The following is a 14,044-nucleotide window of genomic DNA, read 5'->3' on the forward strand; positions in this document are numbered from 1 at the left end:
TGTTTTCAGGAAGGAGTTCGTTTTCAAGCACCTTATTTTACTATTCTTTATAAATTATCTTCAATTATATTATTCTAATTATTTAAATATTATCCTCTTCTATTGTTATTGAGCATCTTGAAGAGTTTTCGAAGATTCTTCTTAAGAATATTCGGGAAAAGATTAAATAAATTATCCATCGCATCACTTGAGATAAAGTTTTTCTTTCATATGTACTGTACGTGTAGTTTAATAATATAAATTTATTTCCTCTTACAGTTAAATATAAATAAAATTTTAATGTATATTTAATGATTATAGCAACTATAAAGTTTTATTTAAGTACATTATTTATACAAAATATTATCTTTAAAATCGCATTATTCATCATCTTCTCTCCAACTTATCAGCAGATCAGCTGATAAATTAAGGTCCTTACGTGTTTTTTGTAATAATTTAAGCGGTTTTTTAATAATATTTTTCAGTTTATTTTTCATATAAGATCAATAGAGACTTATTTTATGATTCAAAACATAAAAGTACATCATCGTTTAGCTTTTGAACATCTGTTAAAACCATTTTATTCGTCTAATCGTTTGAAAAAAGTTAAAAATATAAAAAAATTTTTAAAAGAAAATTCTCTTGAATTTATTCCATAAAATAAATTCCATTATTTTATTTATCCTTTCACTTAAATTTCTATTTAAAACTCTAGGCTGAAGAAAGGAAGAGCAAGAGGATGAAGGATAGTAAGAGGAGGAAAATAATTACTCTAATTATAAAAAACTTTAATAAATAAAATGAAAATATTTGAAGAAAACTTAAAATTTCAGAATATAAACAAAAGTTATGAGTATTAATTAAATGATAAATAAATAATAATAATTAATAATTGATTAATCGTAATGTAGTAAGGTTTCCAACGTTTAAATTATTAAGTTCAATGGATAAATTCAAAAAAATAATACCGTGTAATTATAGATGTTGGCAATTTTAATAAATGGGAATATCGAATTTGTGAGTTAAATATGTTAAAATATTTTTAAAAAATTATTTCGTTCTTGAATTCAATCAAAACTAATTGCGAATGTAAATTGGAGACGTTGATAAATTGCAACGTATGTAAAATGATACTGATCGTTAATAATGCGAAAAAATAAAAGATCGTTTTTCTTAAACTGATTATTTTATATTACTAAACTATAAATATCGAAGATTTTATAAAGTAATGTCTAAGATTTAATAAAATTTGAAATTACTTAGCGAATCTGTAATCAACCGTGCGATCGCGAGCTACCGGTTAGAAAACATCGTGAATTTAATAAAATTAATTTATGCTAAAAATAAAGGTGTTATAGTAAGTTGCTTATATTGCTAAAAATAAATTTTAAAAAATTATTTTTTTTAACAAAATAAAATAAACAAATAAATAAATAAATTTAAATATTCAATTTTAATACAGAAAATAATTATGTTCGTCCAATCATTTCTGAATACAGTCGAACCTCTCAACAACGGCCACTGTTTTAGGAACGTTTCTCTTTGAAATGTATACAAAATAACCTCCAAACAACGGCCATTTTTTATGCTGAGGTCAGTGGCCGTTGTTCAGAGGTTTGACTGTTTTAACTTCATATTATCTAACGAAAACAAAATTTTGAAACTAAAATGTGAAAATGTACGTAATTAATTGCTAAACTTGTCATTTTACAAGAGTTTTGGGATAAGTTAATGATAATGTATAGACTATTATTTGATATTATCTTCACATTATTATTATTTTTATTCCTTTAGGCACATTATCTAACTTGTTTATTACATATCTTAACGAATAAAGATTTCCATTGGACAAAGTTGAAGACCATTGAGTGGGATGCAATCTACATTGTCCGCAATTCTGGTGAATCAAGTGAGTTTTTATTTTATCTAATTATTACTTTGTTTATCAATTTATAATTGTTTTTCGTGATTGTGCTGTAAAATTAACACAAATTTCACGTGTTTTCGAGCTTAAAACTTAAGAGAATCGCGAAATTTAGTCTCCAAGACTGGTAGTTGGTCGCCGGTTCGGGCATCGCCAACATTCTGGTCGTGTGGAGTTTTCCGGTTTTTTTACGAGTATAACACCTAAATAGGGGCCGATTTCCCGGGTGTCTAACACTTAAATTGGGGGGTGTTTCTCTGTTTTTTTTACGTTCTAACACTTAATAGAGACCATTTTTCCGGTTTTTTCACCCGTTTAATACCTAACTAGGAGCCAGTTTCCTAGTTATACAGTATTTTTCACGTGTCTAAAACTTAAATAGGACCCGTTTTCAGGGTTTTCCGCATGTCTAACAGCTAACAGGGGTCATTTTACACGGGTTTTTACGTGTTAAACACTTAACTAGAACCAGTTTCCCGGTTATACAGTAGTTTTTACCTAAAAGGGACCAGGGTCCCACAGGGTCCCACATACCCTAGGTATATTTACCCACGTATTGCGTTATTTCACCCCATAAATCCAATCCAATTCAGACGCGAACTGCGGCGTTAAATCGAAGTTTGACTGCATAAAATAAAGATAAATTTGAAATTTAATTAATTAGGCGCCTTAAAAAAATTTCAGGCTTCATAAATTTATTTTATTTACTTAAATGCAAATGAGAAAATCTTGTATAAACACTGGAACTGCACTCTAAAGAGTCTTAAACTTTATAATGCAGTGCTGATCTCTAGTGTACAGCATAAATTTAGTCACCAAAATTAAAGATATTGATTTAATTAGAATTAATACTTCTTCATTAAGTTAGAGTAATTTAAATTTAACATTGATCAATTTTAAAAATGTTTAAATATTACTGGAATTGATCAGAGAGCGTGTGCCTTTAATCGATTAAACAATGTCAGCCTTAATTTAGTATTTTGTGTAATTATAAGTAATCTTACTATATCCAAGAGGGGGAATTAAACTGCATATAATTTATTCGTCTAAGTTAATATAATAATATAGGGTCTAACCCAATTCAGGAATGTCTATCGATCTGCAAATTACTCTTTGAGTAACCTTTCATTTACTTTAGTACACCTGAAAGCGATGCTAGTTAGCAATTAGTGATTCATCTTGCATCATCAATTGATTCTCTCTTACTTTCCCTTCTATTATATATAATGTAACAGAGGGAAAGTATGGCAATAGGTCAAAAAAATGGCCCTGAGATTTTTACATTTTTGGACCCAAGAGACCATTAACGTCGAGAAATGCAAAAAACTTAGGGTTTTTTTTTCTGTAAGTGTGGGGGCACGACTTTGTTTACCCACTTTTCAGCCTAATAACTCCTGTGCCACTTGTCGAAAATTTCTGAAATCTTTCAGGGAGGTTTGATTATTAGGGGAAACTTTTTCCAGAAAATTTCAGGAAAATCAGACCGTTTGTTCGAGAGTTATGGCCCTTAATATCGTAAAACCAATCTTTTCGTAGCACCTATATATAAAACAGATGGAAAGTACGACAATCGATAAAAAAACGACCCCCAAAGCTTAAAAATTTTTGAACTTAGTGACCGTGAAACGTCGAGAAATGCAAAAAATTTAGGGATATTTTCTGTATGTATGGATGTTAGTGTGTGTTTAACGCCACTGAAATTACCACTAAATCGAGATTGACGCTAAACTAAAGAACCTTTAAGAAGAAGAATTCGAGTGTTTTGAACTCACGTGACTCGCGAACACAAGTTTCACCTGATAATACCCTTTACAATGCAAAAAAATCGTAGGTTCGGTAATTCGCACGCTATTAAAGGGAAGATCCTATTTAATATTTATGGGGAAGATCCGTTCACATCGTTCATTGGCGCTTTACAACGATGGACGTAATTAGGATGGCGCTATATCGAGGTCTCTCTTTATTTTAAGTATTTTTTAATAATTTTTTTTTACTTTAAAAAGGGTTAATTTATAAAAAAATTAAAAACTTAATAATATAATTTTAATTAAAAGATTATAACTTAATTTTAATTATTTTTAAAGCGTTTTTCACGTTTGTAAGTTATATATTTGTCTTAGGAAATCAGCGGGAGTTATCAGCTGACAGCATTATTCCTGTACGCTTATTAAACTAAAAAGCCTAAGTACAGGAAGGAAAAGTGCACGTACATTTCCTGTACTTATTCCCCTATTTTTAACAATTTGAGGAAAGAAAATCGGCAAAAAAGTTTTTAAAAAAATCCCTAAAATTCCCCATCTTTCGTGTCGACAAATAATTTTTTCACTTCATTTCTTTTTCACTTCACTTCTTCATTTCGGGGATTTATTTGGATTAAATTCGATTTTTTATTTATTTATTTATCATTTTATTTATCACTTTTTCCCCGTCGAGTGAAACAAATCTGAGAAGGTTTATTTATTTTATATTTTACTTTATTTTCTATTATTGAACTTTGAAGTTCTTCAGGAAACTTGGAAACAATTTGCTTTAAATTTTACGCCATTTTTTTTTACAATTCGTGCAGGGGGAAAGGAATGTGTCGTAAAATATAACTTTTTTCATCCGCGAGAAACCACGTGATGGGTGGTAGGGGGGAGACGTTGCGGTATTTTGGCTAAGCTCCAACAGATCGGTAGGAACGACTGCTTAAGAAGTTTCCATGGTGACACTGGTCACGTGCTGTGGTACTATATTAAAACGTGAACGACACCCTCCCTCCCTCTCTCTCTCCCTCCGTGTCACCCCGATAGTGGTTGTATCTATTGTTTAATAAAATAAATTACACGGATTAGATTTGTTTAAAGCGACTTCTTAAGTGTTTTTTAACGTTAACCGAGGTCCTTACGTTTAGAAAGGCCCTTCCAATAATACAAATAACAATGCTGTTGAAATATCGTATAATTTTCGAGATTTTTTTTCTTAAATAGTTGCGGATATTTCGTCCGGCGCGTACAGACATCCGAACGTGCGAAATGTTATGTACTGTACGATTCGTAACTATCCACGTGTAATTGTGTGATAATAGTATACATTGCACGAATAATCTTTCGAGTTTTAACAATATATATATATAATACAGTCAAACCTGTGAACAGCGGCGACTGATCAGAATATAAAAGTGTATACATTGTTTGGAAGATTTTTTGTATTCGTTTTTGTTCCCGAAAAAATGGCCGCTGTTTAGAGGTGGCCGTCGTTAGAAGGTTATTCCGTACGCATTTCTGCTCACAGAATGAAACCTTCGCGAAAAATAGCCGCTGTATACAGGTGGTCTTTATAGGAGGTTCCAATATTTAAAACAAGAAGTTCAGAAGACAGTTTAAGAAGAATTCCCCAAAATATTAACACGATTTAGTTTGAAAATTCACGATTTTATACTAAAAAAAAAAAAAAAAAAAAAAAAAATAATAATATATAATAAAATAAATAAATAAAATTTAACGCAACGTTTTTACTAAAATTGATTACAACAGTTGAGAAAATATATTGTGAATGAAAAAATGTCGAGCTACTTAAATCGTAAAACATTAAGAAAATTACTTTAGAAATCGATACAAAAATCCTGTTTTCCTTTTTTATTTTATTTTATTTTTTCTCGTCGCATCTCGAATCACAAAAATCTATTAAACTGTCCATGTTTTGGCAATTGCATCAATTGATAAAAGACCGTAAAAATAAAATTAGTAGAAATTCATCTCGATATAAAGAAATAATTATTCCTTTATCTAGTTTTATCTACTCGTAAATAAGCTGTTCGTGTCGGTGGTAAGATTTTTTCCCCGTCTTTCTTCCGAAAGTACAAGCCATTAAAACTTACAAATTATTTTCTACTCATTTCGTGAATTTAAAATACAGTAAAACCTCTTTAAAACGGAAACCTGCCTAAATGCGAAGAATTCTTTTCAACGCGGATATTTTCTGTTGTGTTAAAAGAAATCTTGTTCGAAATGGTAACCTTCCAAATCAGAAAAGATATTCGCAGTCCGGTTTACGCAGGTTTTCCTGTATTTCATAATTAATTCCTTTTTTATTAAGTGATATCGAATCAGGATTTTCTTTCTTATCTAGGTTCGGATATACTGTATTAAGATACAGTATATCCGAACCTGTTAACGGCGGCCACTGACAAAAACGTAAAAATGGCCGTTGTTCGGCGGTTACTTTCTTGCAATTTTGTGTAAAGAAAGTTCTTGATAAACGGACATTGTTTTAGGTGGCCGTTGTTTACAGGTTATTTTCAATGTACTTTTGTGCAAAAATAGAGAGAGAAAAATAAAAAAAGTTCTTGACGAAAGAAAGATCGCTGTTTAGAGGTGGCCGTCATTGGAAGGTTCGACCCTATTTGCACCATTAAATTGACAACGAATTTCATCACGGTTAAACTTAAATATCTGTCTTAATTACTATTAAATGTATTAATAAAACACAATTAAAATTTCCCAATTGTTTTAGTTAAAATTTAACAAGTTGATTTATACATTTTATTTAAGCAAATAACGTTTAAATTTCGAATAAAATTAAATAAATAATGCAATTTTGACGTTTAAAACTGGAAGAAATTCGAAGTTTAAACGTTAAAAAAAATATTTAAATTTTATTTGCTGAATTAAATTCGAAGAATATTCTAATTTTAAAGAATTTAGAAAGAAAGAATAAGTATTTTGAAACTCTAAAGCCTTTAAAAGTATGAAAAACGTAGAGATAAACAGTAGAAAGTAGACTTAGAATAAATTTCCTTACACACGAATACATTGAAAGTGATCAAATCCAGAAAGAAAAAATTAGAATTTCGCATCAGAAATAAGGAAAATCGATTGTAATATGCCCCAGAGATTCGAAAAAAAGGAATTAATAAGATCGATTTTTTAAAATTTCATGACATTTTGTGGCTCCTGAATACCGGGACACGTGATGTAGATTTAGGGAAATTTCATGGCAATTAATTTAAATTTCGTAGCTCTAGAGATTCGACTAACGAAATCGTGAGTCACATTCTTGAAATTTAATATAAAATTTAAAAGAAAGTTTAGGAAATTTAATCTAAAATATCGCGTATAAAAGTCGTGAGATATATAAAGTTTAGTGTGGAACTTCCAATAACGGCCATCTCTATATGGCGGACATTTTTAGGAACGTGTTTTTTTTCTGAACAAAAATGCACACAAAACAACAAAATGAATGCGAAACAACTTTGAAAAGGAACGTGTTTCTTTCTGAACAAAAATGTATACAAAACAACCTTCAAACAACGGCCACTTCTAATCAGCGGCTATTTTTCAGGAACGTTTCTCATTCTGAACAAAAACGCGTAAAAAACAATCTTCAAACAACGGCCACTTTTTACGTTTTCGTCCGTGGCCTTCGTACAGAGGTTCGACCGTACTAAACTTTTTATTTTATTGTGAATATCAAAGACAGGGAGATAAAAAAAATTTGCAACGAGCTTATATCGATAGGTTTTTATGTTGAAACATAAGTAAAAAGTGAAAAAAATACCTTTTTTTTTGTTTTCTAAACCTTCAAGTTGCGAGGAAAAAGGGAAACAAAAATGTTCTTGCATTTTTATTTCAATTGGCTTTTCACGGATTTGAAATAAAAGTATTTGTTTGAAAATAATAAATTCACAAGAATGCTCCTGCATATGAAATTTTAAAGCTCCTGAAAATTTGATCCGCATCAAAATAAAAAGGAAAAGAAGTGATTTCCCCCTTTCTAGACTACAAAACACAGAAAATTCAATCATTCGAATACATTTTAATGAAGCAGATACCGTTTTATTTATTTACTTTTTGCTTGAAAATATTTGATTTTTGACTATATTTAAATATGTAAATTTGTTTTTTTTTTATATTGGATACATCTGTTGTGTCGTAAACACCTGAATTACCCGTATTCAACGCTGTCTGTAGTCGTATTTAGCGCTTCGAATGCCACGAAATTTGGTGTGGTGTCGTCTCGGGACGCCAGGAAGACATTTCCGTGAAAAAATAATTAGTACCGAAACTCGCCGCAGCGGCACTTTTGGCGCTGCGAGCCGTGTGGTTTACGGTTGTGGCTACACTTAACTGGTGTGGCTTATCGATTGCGTATTGAAAATTTGGTGGCCTCGTAAGACAGTGTCGCGCTGCACATGTGAACGTCACATAGGATCAGTTGCGGTGGACGTTGAACACTGTTCATTTTTTTCAGAATAGGGACCACATTAAACATTATCCTTTAGATTAATAATGTTTCTGTATAGCTGTGTACATAAAACGGCTTCTGTTTGTAGCGCCAAAAATGTCACGGTAGTGAGTTTTGGTACTAGTTTAACTCTTTTTGTGAAAATGTCTTCTGAGTGTCCTGAGATGTCACAATACCAAATTTGACCTCATTTGGACCACATAATATGTTAATATGTCTGTAGACAGCGTTAGATAGGGGTACTTTGTTTACGCAGGTGTCTTGAAATATTTTCTTGTGTATTGGTGCTGATATCAAATGTACTTTATTTAAAATTTAAATAATAATTTTACTAAAATAAAAATTATTCACGAAAACCTTTCATGGCCGAATATATTTAAATAAATCTAAAAATGTGTAGCTAAACATGTTACATATTTAAAATATTTATGTCATAGTCGCTTATTTATGCATGAGAAAAGTTTTATATCGAATATTTTACATAATAGTTTCCTCTTCTTTGGATAATAAGAAGAAACTTCAGTGGCCGTCGTTCACAGGTTTGGCCAGTGACGGAAATATAATCTAAAAACAAACATTTTCAATTTTGTATGCATTTTTGTTTAAAGAAAAGCGTTTCTGTAGGAATGGTCGCAGTTTAGAGGTGGCCGTTATTGGAGGTTCGATTCGACTGTATTATTTACAAATTTTAAAAAATTGTTAAACACAGGTCAAACCGCCATTTAGCGTCTACGAAATCGGCACTAAATCGAGTTCGACGCTAATCTAAAACAACTCAAACAATAAAATTTATCGTAGAATCGAGGTATGAACACGAAATCGAGTTCGGGATTGAAAGTCACGTGATTTGGTGCCGTTTTTAGTGAAAAATTGCAGGTTTATTAATTCACAGAAATCGCTGTAAAGGGGTTTGGGAGATGCGCTTTACCGAAGCTGTTTAATATTCATGAAGAAGATCCCTTTACGAGTATTTATTGGCCCTTCTTGAGTGTAGTTATAATGAGAAACGTAAATATCGTAAAGCACTGTATCGAGGAAGGCGCTATATCAAAGTTTGGTTGCATATATTACATAATAAATCTTTAAGCGTTATTAGTATTATTAACTAAATTTAGTTATATTAAATAAATTTTTTGAATTATAACTTCGATATAACACCCCCTATATAGCGCCTATCCTGTATTCTATATTGTCAATTAATGGATCTTTTTCGTAACACGAATTGCCAAATGTATGATTTTATATTGTAAAGGACATTTATCATCACTAAATCACGCGAACAAACTTTCGAGCGCCACGCTAGATTTATTGCCAATTTCAGTAACGCTATATCGAGGTATGATGCAATTTTATCGTAAAACAACTTTAAATTTAATATATTTTACATTGTAAATCTCATTTACCATCACTAAACTCTCGTGGTCACACTCCATTTATTACCAGTTTCAGATACGAATAAACGGTAGCGCTGTATCAAGGTTTCTTGTAATTTTATCGCATAAAAACATAAATTTAATATATTTAATATTACAAAGATCATTTACCATTCGTGATCAAACTCTCGAGCGCCGCACTCGATTTATTTTCTATTTCAGAGTCGCTGTATCGAGGTCCGATCCAATTTAATGGCATAAAAATCCGAAATTTAATATAAATCCTCTGCAATATTTTTTCCTAAGTACTGGCACCCACAAAATAAAATATTACGTTTTTTAAAAATATAAATAATAAATATATTTCCATATAGAAGCATTAATAATAATTTATTTATTTATTTTTTATTTGAAGCACATTTTACTGGAATATTTTCTACTCGGAAATTTATTTGATTACACGTGTTGTTACTTTCTGAGAAAGTGTGGCATAAAATACACTTATCTAAAATAAACAGCTCGTGCGCTACCCCCGTTCTAGCTCCATTTTTTCCTTATTTTTTGTCAAAAAACTGATATTATAGTTATTGATTCTTACTGTTAGCGTAGAGAGACAAAGCCATTTCTTTATTGCAATTTGATGAAGCAGAAAAGAAAACAGCGAAGTACACGAACGTGCAGAAAATTCATATCCATAATTCCCCCATACAAACACATACTCTCGATATACGCGAGAACAGAGTTGCTGTGTTGTATTACACTTAAAGTAGATATTCTTGTAAGTTTTACTTCCTTAAACATTAATAATAATAATAAAATAGGGAGATTGCGTGTCCTAACTTATAAGGTAATTTAGTTTATTCTTTAACTATTTACAGTAATTAATTAAGCCGCCATAAAGGAGCCTCTCTAAAGCGTTTAGTGGGAGGATTAACTGATTTATGTGTTGTGCATGAATTTAAATGATTTTTGGGCCACCATTATATTTTTGTTTTGTTTAAAAAGACAAAAATATTTTTAAATTTAATAAAAAATCTCGAAGCAGAGACTTAATTTAGTATTCTCAAATTAGGTGAAATGAAAATGGAAGAAAACAAGTACTCGAAATTAAGTCATATCTATAAAGTAACTAATTAATACTTAATGAGATCATTAGAAGTTCATTAGAAGGCATTAGAAGTTGATATATAATGCTATATCGCTCGGTGTTTTAAGACTACTTATGCTGTAGGAAGGACACGGTTCTACTCTACCGAATGTTACGCTTCATTATTTCTTATTATGCTATACTTTACTTTTTTTTAATATAAAAAAAAAATGAAAATGTAACTTAGAATGTCAATTGTTATTAATGTTATCAAGTAGACGAATGCCTTAAATATAATAAACTTACTTATAGATTTAACTATAATTTTTAAGGTGTACATTACGTTGAATATACTTTAAAGAAATAAATTCTAATCAATTATACAAAGTTTTTTTGTTTAAAGTAAGCTTAAACATTAAGGAATAAAAGAAAACGCAAGAAAAAAAAAAATGTAGATTGCTTATTGTAACAGTTTAGCAAATATATTATTGTTAAGTTAACAATAATAAAGGAAGGACAATTTTTATATTTGATATTTCCTGCTTTTAGGAGTAATTTTCATTACGTTGCAATACGAAACCAAGTCAGATTTTTATTATAACTTGTACTTAAAAGAAGAAAGAATCTTGTGTAATGTTCTCGATCTTACAGTAAAAGACTCCTTACATTACACACTTACTTTAAAAGCTTTCGAGTAAAACAAAAAATAAAATAATAATAACAATAATAAAAATAAAATCGACCCTTTTTTGTATTATTTTCAAGATTATAATAATAACTTTTAACTATAATTTTTTCTAAGAATTAAAACTTTACTTGTGTCTGTCACACCACTTTCTTTCTAATCTATCATTGTGACGTATTATGAGGTCTTATTTTACTATCTTGTAATGTAAATAAAATAATGTATCACCTCTTCATAATACATTATTATTTATTGCCACTCTTTGCCAGAAATTCGAGAGAAAATAGTGCTATAAAGCTGGCAAAATATACCGACGAGGTAAGGCTTCCAGCCAAGTATTTACGAAAATTACATATATACTGTATAGTATACGTATACCAAACGCTAAATCGAAGTCTGGGTGTATATATGTATCATTATACGTATATTAAGCGTTAAATCGAGGTGTGGATGCGTGTTATTACAGCTATACCTCGATTTAGCGCTTAAATCTCGTAAAGTTGTATATACACTTGTGCCCTTAAATATTAAATGGAAAAACTCATTACTGTATACAATTCTTGTTTGCGGTGTTTTAGTTTAACGTTGCATTCGATTAAGTACCAATTTCGAGGGTCAAACAAATGGAGACACTAAATCGAAGTTTGAATTTATATACCAGGTAAAGTTCCCTGTTCGACGCTATCTAGAAAGATATTTATTGGCCTCTATGCAACCAAATTTAGTGTGGTTACATTTTAGGATATGCTAAAGACAGTATCGTAAAAAAAGAATAGTACCAAAACACGCCACTGTGGCAATTTTGGCGCTGGAATGTGTAGTGTTAATTCTGCGAATTACTGCAGTGACTACGACGTTACGTGAACAAGAGGTTTCTCTTGCACTATTCTGAAAATTAGTAGGGGGCATCGTCACGTGACTATATCAAATTTCCTCGTGATCACGTGATCTAGACCCAGTCAAATTTCCTCGCAGACTAAAATTGTTTAGATATTATAATATAAATAACGCACTCTGAGGGAAATATTTCTTTCTGATGTATACAAAATAACCTCTGAATAACGTCCATCTTTATGTACCCGTCTCTAGCCGTTGTTTACAGGTTTGGCTGCATTAAACAACATTAAAATTAAAAATAAACGCCGTAAAGAATGTGATTTTATGGATTAATAAGGAAGGCGATTTTATTTACTAATTATTTGCTCTAAACATAATTAATTATCTTAATTTAAGATTTGAGTTCGTATGAAATTCTATACACGTTAATAATGTCTAAATTATAATTAATTTTTCTAATTAAAGGATATTTAATGGAGTAATTAGATATTTACACAGTTATAGAACTACTTTAATGTTGTTCTTTGTAAGTACAACATTAAAAACGATTAAATATGATTTGATTAACCGTAATCAAGTGGAATCAAGGACGTATAATTTGAAAACATTTCAAAGAATTTTTAATGTTAATTAAAATTAGAGCTTAATTAGTAGCAATATAAGAAAATAATAATTAATTTGAAATAACTTTCAGCGATTATAAGCATTACTTTTATGTCATTTAATGCAGTGGATGAGTTCATAAGTCCTTGGACTGTCTTCCAATTATAGAACAATGAAAGTATTTGGTGTCATTGAAAACACATTACTAAATTATTACAGTGGGGAGTTGAAAGTGTCTTCTATAAACTACTTTATTTATTTTTATTGTAAAAATAGAAATAACTTAATTAAATTTAATTAATAATCATTATTCTAAAGCGTAATTAATAATCATTATTCTAAAGCAACATTCTCTTGAATTTTTTTTAATGTTATAACTACGTTTTAATTCAGCTTAATGTTGTGTATTTATTTCTTAATTGAATAAATTTTAAAGTAGAAAGAATTTTAACCGTTTATAATGGTATAAAAATTATAAATAGAATATTATTAAACACTTACTGTATAGGGTGATTAGAAAGTCACTAGACATGTAAATGCGGGTGTACAGTGAATTTTTGCTTCTGTATGTAAAATCGTCTTTACTTTTTATAAATTTTTTACTCAATTATATCTTATCATCCTTACTGCTCAGTATTCTCCTATGACGTCTTCACGCACTTTCTGCTTAGTAAATCTTACTTACTTACCCGATCAATCTATCTTTTTTTCAGCCTGTACTCCGTAATAATATAGTCAAACCTCCAAACAACGGACACTGACGACAACATAAGCAATCAAATTGGCTGTTGTTTACAGGTTCGACTGTATAATATAATTATAATAGTTAATATTTATGTTTTTGTTTGTTTTTTTATTATATACTGGACATTTCGCGTATCAAGTTTTCTAATAGAATTAAATTAAAAATTATGATTTTGAACATGTTTATTGACATTTTAATTAAGAATTATTATATTTATTTTGACAGACAACTACATAAAATTTATTATAATTAAATAAAAAAGAATAGACATGTTTAGTATGTCGTAAAGGGACATATTAGTTCTTTATACGAATAAAATGTTAAGAAATAAATCATACAGAAAACACATAAAATCGTTTTTTTCTCTTTTCTTTCATTCCCCTTTATCTTAATTGTGTTTATCCAATAAAATGTCACATATAAAGCATTGTTTAGTGGCATTTCCTTATGTTAGTGACTTCCATTTTCTCGTGAAAATTATTCTTTTGTATTCCATTTGAAACTTTTTGGCCATTTCACTAGCTCAAAAATTGCTCGTTTTTCTGTAATTTCTCTCCACCCACATGACGTTATAACCTGAATTATG

General features: G+C 29.9%; 1 protein-coding gene across 3 annotated transcripts in view; it reads left to right on the top strand.

Moving 5' to 3' along the window:
• Positions 1–14,044, top strand: part of LOC136975304 (glycoprotein 3-alpha-L-fucosyltransferase A-like) — a 101,786-nt gene that overhangs the window by 27,522 nt on the left and 60,220 nt on the right. For 2 of the 3 annotated variants that reach the window (XM_067270440.1, XM_067270511.1), the window contains exon 2: positions 1,817–1,888. The gene's annotated coding sequence lies outside the window, so the exon portion shown is untranslated. Of the gene's footprint in view, positions 1–1,773; positions 1,889–14,044 lie in introns of all 3 variants that reach the window. The other variant, XM_067270384.1, reaches the window with a different exon arrangement.

This window comes from Centruroides vittatus, unplaced genomic scaffold (genome assembly GCF_030686945.1).
Source record: "Centruroides vittatus isolate TY-2023 unplaced genomic scaffold, ASM3068694v2 contig_10, whole genome shotgun sequence".
Classification (NCBI taxonomy): domain Eukaryota; kingdom Metazoa; phylum Arthropoda; class Arachnida; order Scorpiones; family Buthidae; genus Centruroides; species Centruroides vittatus.